Source organism: Dreissena polymorpha, chromosome 7, assembly GCF_020536995.1.
Source record: "Dreissena polymorpha isolate Duluth1 chromosome 7, UMN_Dpol_1.0, whole genome shotgun sequence".
Classification (NCBI taxonomy): domain Eukaryota; kingdom Metazoa; phylum Mollusca; class Bivalvia; order Myida; family Dreissenidae; genus Dreissena; species Dreissena polymorpha.
The window spans coordinates 83,748,139-83,756,843 of NC_068361.1; the positions used below are offsets into that span (position 1 = coordinate 83,748,139).

General features: G+C 33.3%; 1 long non-coding RNA gene across 1 annotated transcript; it reads right to left on the minus strand.

The window, feature by feature from the left end:
- Positions 1–1,915: 1,915 nt before the first annotated feature.
- On the minus strand, positions 1,916–4,866 carry LOC127838100 (uncharacterized). Its single transcript, XR_008029662.1, has 5 exons — positions 4,555–4,866; positions 4,164–4,388; positions 3,800–3,961; positions 2,246–2,463; positions 1,916–2,010 (listed from the first exon to the last, which is right to left on the minus strand). It is a non-coding gene; the product is annotated as an uncharacterized LOC127838100 (long non-coding RNA).
- Positions 4,867–8,705: the final 3,839 nt, after the last annotated feature.

An 8,705-nucleotide genomic window follows, 5' to 3' on the forward strand; every position in this document is an offset into this window, starting at 1 on the left:
AATTACAATTAAATTACCTAAACACGAAACAACTGAGCAAAGAGAATTGAATCTTCTTGAGACATGATTACATAAATAAAGTTCAAGTCAACGCTAAAGACTATCTTATTAACACGATTTCAAACATCATCATATTGTTCCAATTCCAATCGATCGTTATGCATATCGGGAAGAAAAAGTAATGCAGGGTGTCAATTGCCATAATACGTATCTAGGATGTATATGCATAATACACATTGTATTTATATTTAATAAAATGTTTTTGAGAAAATAATTTTGATAGAAAGATATCTCACAAATAAAAAAGCACTCGCAAAGCAACGTAAATGTTCACTCTATATGAAAATGCCTAGCATAGTGTGTATATCTGTGCATACGGCATAATGAAACAACGTTTTTAAACAATCAACACACACAAATAAACAAGTCAGCAGAGATTAACATGCGGTTAATTATGCACATTTTTGTGTATGTGTGTTGTAATAGTAGACATACCACTTATCAGTATGGTACTGAAGTCGAATAAATAAAGTTACTCTTGGGATGTGGCAGCTCTGGCAAAGTAGGCATGATTTGAACAAACTATGTTACACATCAAAGTGTAAATCTCTGACGATCGCATCTTCTAATGACCAGTTTTGACCCCAGTGGCGGGATTAAAAAAACTTCATGATCACTATCTGTTGCTTATTGCCAAAAATGAAACTCCGGGACGTCTGGTATCAGAGATTTTGTATAAGATGGTTTGATATAAGTGTATATTGATCATGTGGACTCTGAGGTGTTGCCGGTTTTAACTTTATGGAAGGATTTGAACATAGTTTATACAAGATATCTATATGATGCTACATGCCAATTGTAAACTCTCTGGGATCTACTCAACACATGTATAACCGAAGATTCAATTTTGAATATTCGTTTTTCGATCAGGCCAAAATTACTCATATATAAATGCATCATAATATGTATAGAAATGGTTTTATGTTAATGATTTAATTTAATAACAATCCATTCATTTACTTTCTTCTCTTAAATAAAGGATTGTCAATATAAATCGCTTCAGTACTTCTTTCTGTAATATTCAAAATGTCTTTGTGTAATACTTTTCAAAATAGAATTAGGTATCGCAATTAACATTACGTTTTACTGCTAAGCAACTAAATTGCCTCGACGGTTTAAAATCCTTTACATTCTTTTCTATAAACACTTAATCGTTAATATTTGTAGAAATACGTGATACATAGTTCCTTACCATTAACAGTTTAAATTAACTACTATGGTATGTGTATATTGTGAGGTCCTTTAATTTTTATGTTATATTTATAATGGAATCATAAGCAAATTGCATTTTGTTCGTTATCAATATCTTTCATATTTAAATTGATTGTCTCTTATTACCGTTATATAACTGATAACGGTACATATAATCAAGAGAGGTAACTTTCGTTAGCGGTTGATGTTAAATGCCTCCGTATGCATTAAAATGTAATTGTCTTTTATGTCATTGTTTTTTTTAAGTTGTTTCGGAAACTCATCATCGAACTTACCAACACACGTGAACTTCTTCATGAGCTATGTTGTGATATCCTCTGTGTGTCCAAAAAGTACAGCTCCGAGCAAGTCAGAAATTTCCGACAACTGCGGACGAACACAAGGGATGTTCTTTTTGCCCAGCTCTTTCCACAAGGCCTTTAACACATAGCTTGACAAAGCGCAGTCCCCAACAGTTATCACGGTTGTAAAGGTAAACCCTTTAATATTGGGGGATACCAGGATCCTATTTAAAATATTCATCATTTCTTTTACACCTTCATCCATCATGTCCAGAATGATTATTGTTGGAAATGATAGTCGTAAACTTGCGAACTATATATCTTTGTCCTTCATATTTTCCTGTTTAATGATTTCGTAAATGGTTTTGTTTGTTTTTCTTTCCCACAAATGTTTCCGTGAATCTTGAACTCTGATTCGAAATCGTGGGCTGTAATCAGGGTCACTGGGGTGTTTGACCTGTTTAATATTACACCAATAAATAGTTTAAACGTATAGACATATATGACCCATTATCAAATGAGATAACTCTGCATCAATATCAATTTAAATGTGCATTCAGATAAATTGTGTTTTTTTAATATTTATTGACTGTCACATAAAATCAAAAATAGTAGTGTAGCAAATATTTTCTGATTATAAAGATTAAAACAAATGAATTGAACCATGGCCTATTTTATTTTTAAGTCAATACCTCTTTTTGTTGTGTTTCTAAATCCATCCGATAGTCTAGGTAATCTATTTTATTTTCTCTAACAAATTCTCCGAAAACGTCTTGGCCAATAAGGTCTTGGAGCATTTAAAAAAACTTATCATCGATTCTCATAGAATCACATGCTTCGTATGAAAATTCCACTTTTTTCATTTGTCCTTTTGCGCCTTTGCGAAGTGAGGTGACGTCAACTGCACCTCCTGATTACGATTTTCAAATTGTTGATATCCGGTAATTTATCAATTTGTAATCAAGAGTGATGAGAGGAAATAATTTCTTTACAATTTATGTTATTATTTTATAACATGTGGATTGATCATCAATAATCTACCAAAACCAATACGTCGTTTTTTTAATCCCTCTAAACTGGTTTTACATTTTAAAAGGACTTTACTGCAAATAATGGTAAACTTAAAATGCCATGACGTCAAAATGATAATAGCATTTACAAATCTAAGATCTTAGTATCGACAACGGTTTCATGAATATCTGCATTGATAGGTGGCTAAATAGTTGCAGTTTCTATTTTATCGCTTAGGATTGTGAATCTTGTTCCCTCCAACACATTTTTAACTTTAATATAGTCCGAGAAACTGACGAACAAAATGACTGCATTATTCTCTTTCAAACTTCGTTTTCGGTTTTATGATATCAGATTATTGTTGCATTATTTATCACTTGAGATAAAATACTAAATCAACCATGCTGATATGTATATGTATGATTCAATGTGTATATGTTACCTTACGCCTAGTGGAAATTCAGACAATCAATAAATATACAATGTTGTAAATTAAGGTGTTTTTTTTATAAACTTTTAATGAAATATTAATGCATATAATGTTGCAAAACACGCGTATGTACTGTAAAACATAATTGACATTTAATGGAATGTGTTTTTGACACATGTGTTTTTATTTCGAAAATATCTATTGTTCAGATACATACTAGCTACGTAATGGGGCGTTTTACATTCCATATTACTAATTTTACTGAGATTTCTAATTTGTAAACTTTTATGATAAGTTTAGTCAGAAATCGTGTTAACAAGAAGGGACTAAGCTGATACTTAAATTTTTTATTTCATCGTGCCTCAAAAAGTAGTTATTCTGTCGCTCTGGTGTTTCTTATTGAGAAATTAAATGTAAATTAGGTCGAATTATGATTCTCTTTTATTGCTCTTGCTGTGATGCTATGCTGATTATGTTTATTTACTCGCGTATATTGTGTGATTTATTCTGTGCTGAGTGTAAGGTTAAGAACTTAAATGATGATTTTATATAAAAAGTTGTATTGTGTTGGTCATCGGTCATTTGCCTTAAATAAAAATAGTATTAAACGATGTCTTTAATTGTAAGTAAGGTTTGTGATAGTCATTTCGTCATAATTTTAGATGCAACCGTTTAATGTAAATGTTTACAAGTTGCATATTGTTAAACATAAATGTAAAAGCTTCTTATTCATATTCATTTATTTATTAATTAATTAATTTATTTTTTTTTTTTTATTTATTTAATTTGTTCAATACTTTCTTACCTCCCGTGTCCAGCACAATCAGCAAGGAGGTCGGGACGCGATGTTGTGAAGTTTGCTGCCATCTCCGTTTATTTCCAGTTGATTTCTCTGGAGCTGGCTACATTAAATTGCCGCACACTCGGGTTCCAGAACAATCACCAGGCTAGCTGCTGGAATCCCCGCCTTTAAAGCGAAAAATAGCTTGGTTTTACCCGTGATTATATTATAGAAAACAGTTGTGATTTTCATAATACAAAACACATTATTGTTTTAAAGCTAACATAAACGCTTGTGCGCGTCATAAATGCCACATATAGTTTAACACAGTACCGCATTCAACATGTGGACATATTAAGAAATTAATATATTAAACACAAAACAGTACCACTTCTATTGCCGCATTTTTCATCAGACCCTTTGCACGGTGAGAATATATAGACGGGATTGTGATCACCCATTTGGTACCATTCTTCTTATACGGGACTCCTGCCTCTGCAAGGTCTTATACGGCGTGGTCTTTCATGAACAGAATGGACTTTCCAAAGACTAAGTAAGCAGGCAGGTTCCGACCATTTACATCTTCCACGGTGGCGTTTGAATCTAACGAACTCTGTAAAAGCCCAGTGTGTTGATTCCATTTAAAAACCAAGTTCAGTGAAGTCTAACATCTCTGTGCAGATAAATTGTCTAGAGTACATATTCTATACAAACACTTGTTATTGCATCGTTCTATGTAATTAAATGGAACGTGGTGAATGCATTAATGAAGTACTCACGCCTTTGGCATAAAGCATTCTCTTGAAATCTCGGAAGAAGTACCAATTTTCCCAGTCGTCTTCAGTTTCCCTGATTGTACTGTACCTCTTGTCCGCTCGGGAACCGTACTCGGCCACAGACATGTCAGGCTGTTCAACAACTTTACATTTGTTTCAAATAAAAATAATGACGTTGATTATAATATATGAGTCTTAAAGATAAGCATAAACAAAACATACTGCGTACACTCATTTCTCTTTCTTTTAAAGCCATATTATATGTTTTTTATATGTTTTAAATTGTCATATATTGAGAAAATATGTTAAAGTAACACAAAATAGGCAAAGAAATATACATATTGAAGACGAATTTCATAAAATGCAGCAAAGACAAATTAGCGCCCCGAGCCGATTGTGACGAAGATATTTCGTACATATTTTCCTACAATCACCGAAGCATTCGTCTTTTTATTAGGATCAGAGTAATTGTTCGTGTGTCGTATGAACATATATCGTTGCAGGAATTTAAAACGAACCGTTAAACTAAATTTAGATTCACATCGTACATGCATGATATACATGCTGGCGAATTCGACCGTACAGACAATTTCGATTTCAGATTTAAATATTTGGCTTATTTCGCAGTTTTCGACACATGTTCTTTTTTACTTTTATTTTAATTTATATTGAAATGTATGTATAATACGTTTTTTACACATTGTATATACATTCATAAATATTTGACAAAATCGTATAATCTCGCTTTAATCTAACCGTAAATCAAATGTTTTTATTCATTGAAATTCATAACTTTCAAATTACGCCGAAGTCGTTTTTGTTGAGGATCAAAACTTATGTTCATGTGTGGCATGGACAAATATGAAGGTATAACTGGGGATTTCTGACAATATTACAATATTACAAAATTACAGTCCAAATCATAAGCTCAGATAAGTTAGAATCGTTCTTCTTATAAATAAATAGCCAAACGATGAATTGTGTTAAGAATAATCCGATTATAAGATAATAACAACACATACCCGTAGCCATGGGGGGTGCGTTGGGTGCGTTCGCACCCATTTTTTATGACGAGTAAAACAAATATTTATCTTTTAAGATGCACCCAACTTTATTCGATGCAAAAACTATTATCTATCTTTTCCCGGAATCCAGTGAGTCTTTGTATTTAAGCGTTACAACATGCTACCGACGGGAAAAAGAGTTCGTTTTAGATTATTAATAACGGAACGTTATGCCAGCTTCCGAAAATGACGGAGATCAAAAGACACCTAGACTATTGCTGAAGACTCATGAGTCACTAGTTAATAATTTTGCATTATACCACGATTTATAACAATTACACGTTGTTTATGAAGCATTTTCGACAGACTGCGTTGTCTTTTTGTTATATCCTCGTTCAACCATTTTCGGATCCCTAAGGGGTTTCCAGACAAAAAATATCAGCTTTGCGCAGGACAGGATACTTTTTTGTTGTTGTATGGCAAGAAAACATATCATTAATACGAAGCAATGTACATTTTTTGTATGTTACCAACACCTAATAGCATCTGTTCTGCTCCACATACAGAAATGCCCACAATATTTTACTTATGTCAAACTTGACACAAGGAAATATGTCTGACGAGGGCGCGCAGCGTTCCTTTACCATCGGAAAGCTTGCTGACGATCTTCAACTAGAGAGTGATGGAAAAAAGACACATTGCCATACTCTTAAACAGTTGTTATAATGAATTTAAAACGTTATAATATATATGATCAGGTGGACGTTAACGTTTAATGTTCATTGACTGTGATGGATCTTGAACATATGGGCAAACAAGTCCATCTTTTTTCTTCAGCGTCCTGGTATAAATTTAAGGACTTTGAGACGATTGGACCAGTAGCTTGTGGTTTTATGGTTTTTATGAGCCTTAGTTGTTATATTCTTAAATTCGTTTAGAAATTTGTTAAAAATTGTTTTAAAAAAGTCAAGTACCCAGTTATAACATGTTGATTTCTGTTTAGTATTAATGCAGAATAAAAAATACCCTGTTTTGTTAATCAGTGTTTGTTGTACAAAACACTATTAGTATTAGCCTTAGCACGCTTAGAGCATTGCAAGGCCTCGGGTACTAATCATAGTAGCAGACAAGCAGTTGTTTTGAAAAAAGTCAAATATTTCCTTTTACTTTTTTTTTTGATTTAGAAATGATAAAATTTGTGAATGGTTAAATACACCATTTTTTTCAAGATTCCAATTAATAATGATATTGTATACCGTTCCTTATTGTTGACTTTCTATTCTATCAATGTGTTGTTGCATATGTAAACAAAGTGTGTGCGTGCATACTAGCTTCGGCTATAAAATAATGTATTTCCGTGACTGATCAAAGGCGGTTATTGAGAAACGGCAGTGGGGAATCCATGTATGTTATATCATATTCATGTCGATCAGTCACTGAGTATAGTCAATAAAAGTAAATTTTCATATAAAATGCTCCATAACTTCAGTCTCTGAATACAGATAAATAGCCAGCAGAATGCAGGATTTCACTTTTCATTTTCAAAATTTTCTACGGGGAGGACCTCCAAACCCCCCGATTACAAAAGGGGGGACACCCCTCCCCCACCTACCGCTTCGCAACTGTGTTGCTCAATAACAATCGTTGATGGAAAAATTCACACACCCTTTTCAAAACTCTGGCTACGGGCCTGCAACATTATGTTCTTTAAAATAATACAAGAATGTGCATAAAGACTATTATTAAATATGTGAGTACCTTCAAAAGCAGCGCTTTAAGTGTTTTGTAGCAACATAAACCTTCGGACGACCATTTCGCGTTTACGTGGATGTAAAGACGACCTCGCTCGAAGTCCATCGGAAACTGCCATGCGTACCCGCTCCTATCGGACCCGATGTCAATCGCAATCACAAGATGCAGTCCTATAGACTGAACATATTTAAGATTATAAAGCTTGCTTTTGGGGTAGCACCGTGTAATATTTCCCTCAGTAAAGTAAAAAAAAATATTGTCACGAGCGCTTACGCAAGTGAATATGTTTACGAATTTTCTTGCTACCAGCGCCATGTTGGATTGAAATAAATGTGCCGTGGATTTTTATCGTTAATTACAGTGGCTGATACTGGCTCTAACAATAGGCATACTGATTATAGTCGTCATGAATTTGAGTTGTCTTGACCCTTGCAGAAGCAATTCTAAACTTAACATTTATAGTGCGGTGTAAGCTTCATCAAAGGTCAATGCCACATACATGCTTTTTTCAAGCAAGAGATGAACATATTCAAAATCTACTCATTGCAGTGTAATGCTGTCGTAATTATCAAATGGAAGATTGTTCTAAACAGGATTTAATTTTCTTCTCTTTTTCATCCTCAAATGTCAATGTAAATGGATTGGAAAGTCGGACCAAAATACTTCGACGGATATTTTAACACTGAGCAAACATGATTAAAAAGATTCTCCTGATTTAAAAAAGTATGTATGCACCAAGATATCCACCATCACTGTTTGGTCGGTTAAATCAGTTCCCTCGAGACATTTTCTGATCACCATAGCTCAGTACGACTGAGTAAGAGCCGAGGCATCGAAATTTATACATGTAATGCTTATCCAATCGAGACTTATATCTAATGAGCATTTGTGAGAAGTAACTATACATGAACAATCCAAGCTTTACATACTTACTTCTGTTTGATGATTAAGTATAATGAATTTTGTATAACACTGCATTCGTAACAGTAAAAAAATCAAATCGAATCTTAAATTTTAAAAATTAGTTCTTTGTTGGGCTAATGAGAAAAATATTAAGAATTATTTCCCCAATAATTTTCAGTATTTCATTGCTAAGCATCAACTGATTATCATTGTTGTGCGATGTGTCTGACCAGGACTATGAATATATTATATGAGATTATGAACATCCTATTTCATTCACTTGATGTGGCCTCAATATTTAAAAAACTGCATTCGATATCGGTTTAATTCGCAGGCACAATAGTTGGTAATTTCTCCTAAAGTTACGTACGTGTTTAGCCATTTAAAGCACATCTTAACGCTAAATTATAACATCCAAATTTTAGTGTTTGGCAATCAAATGCAAAATTGACCTTAAACGTTCACTATTTAATAGTCTGTCATATTGTTTACATA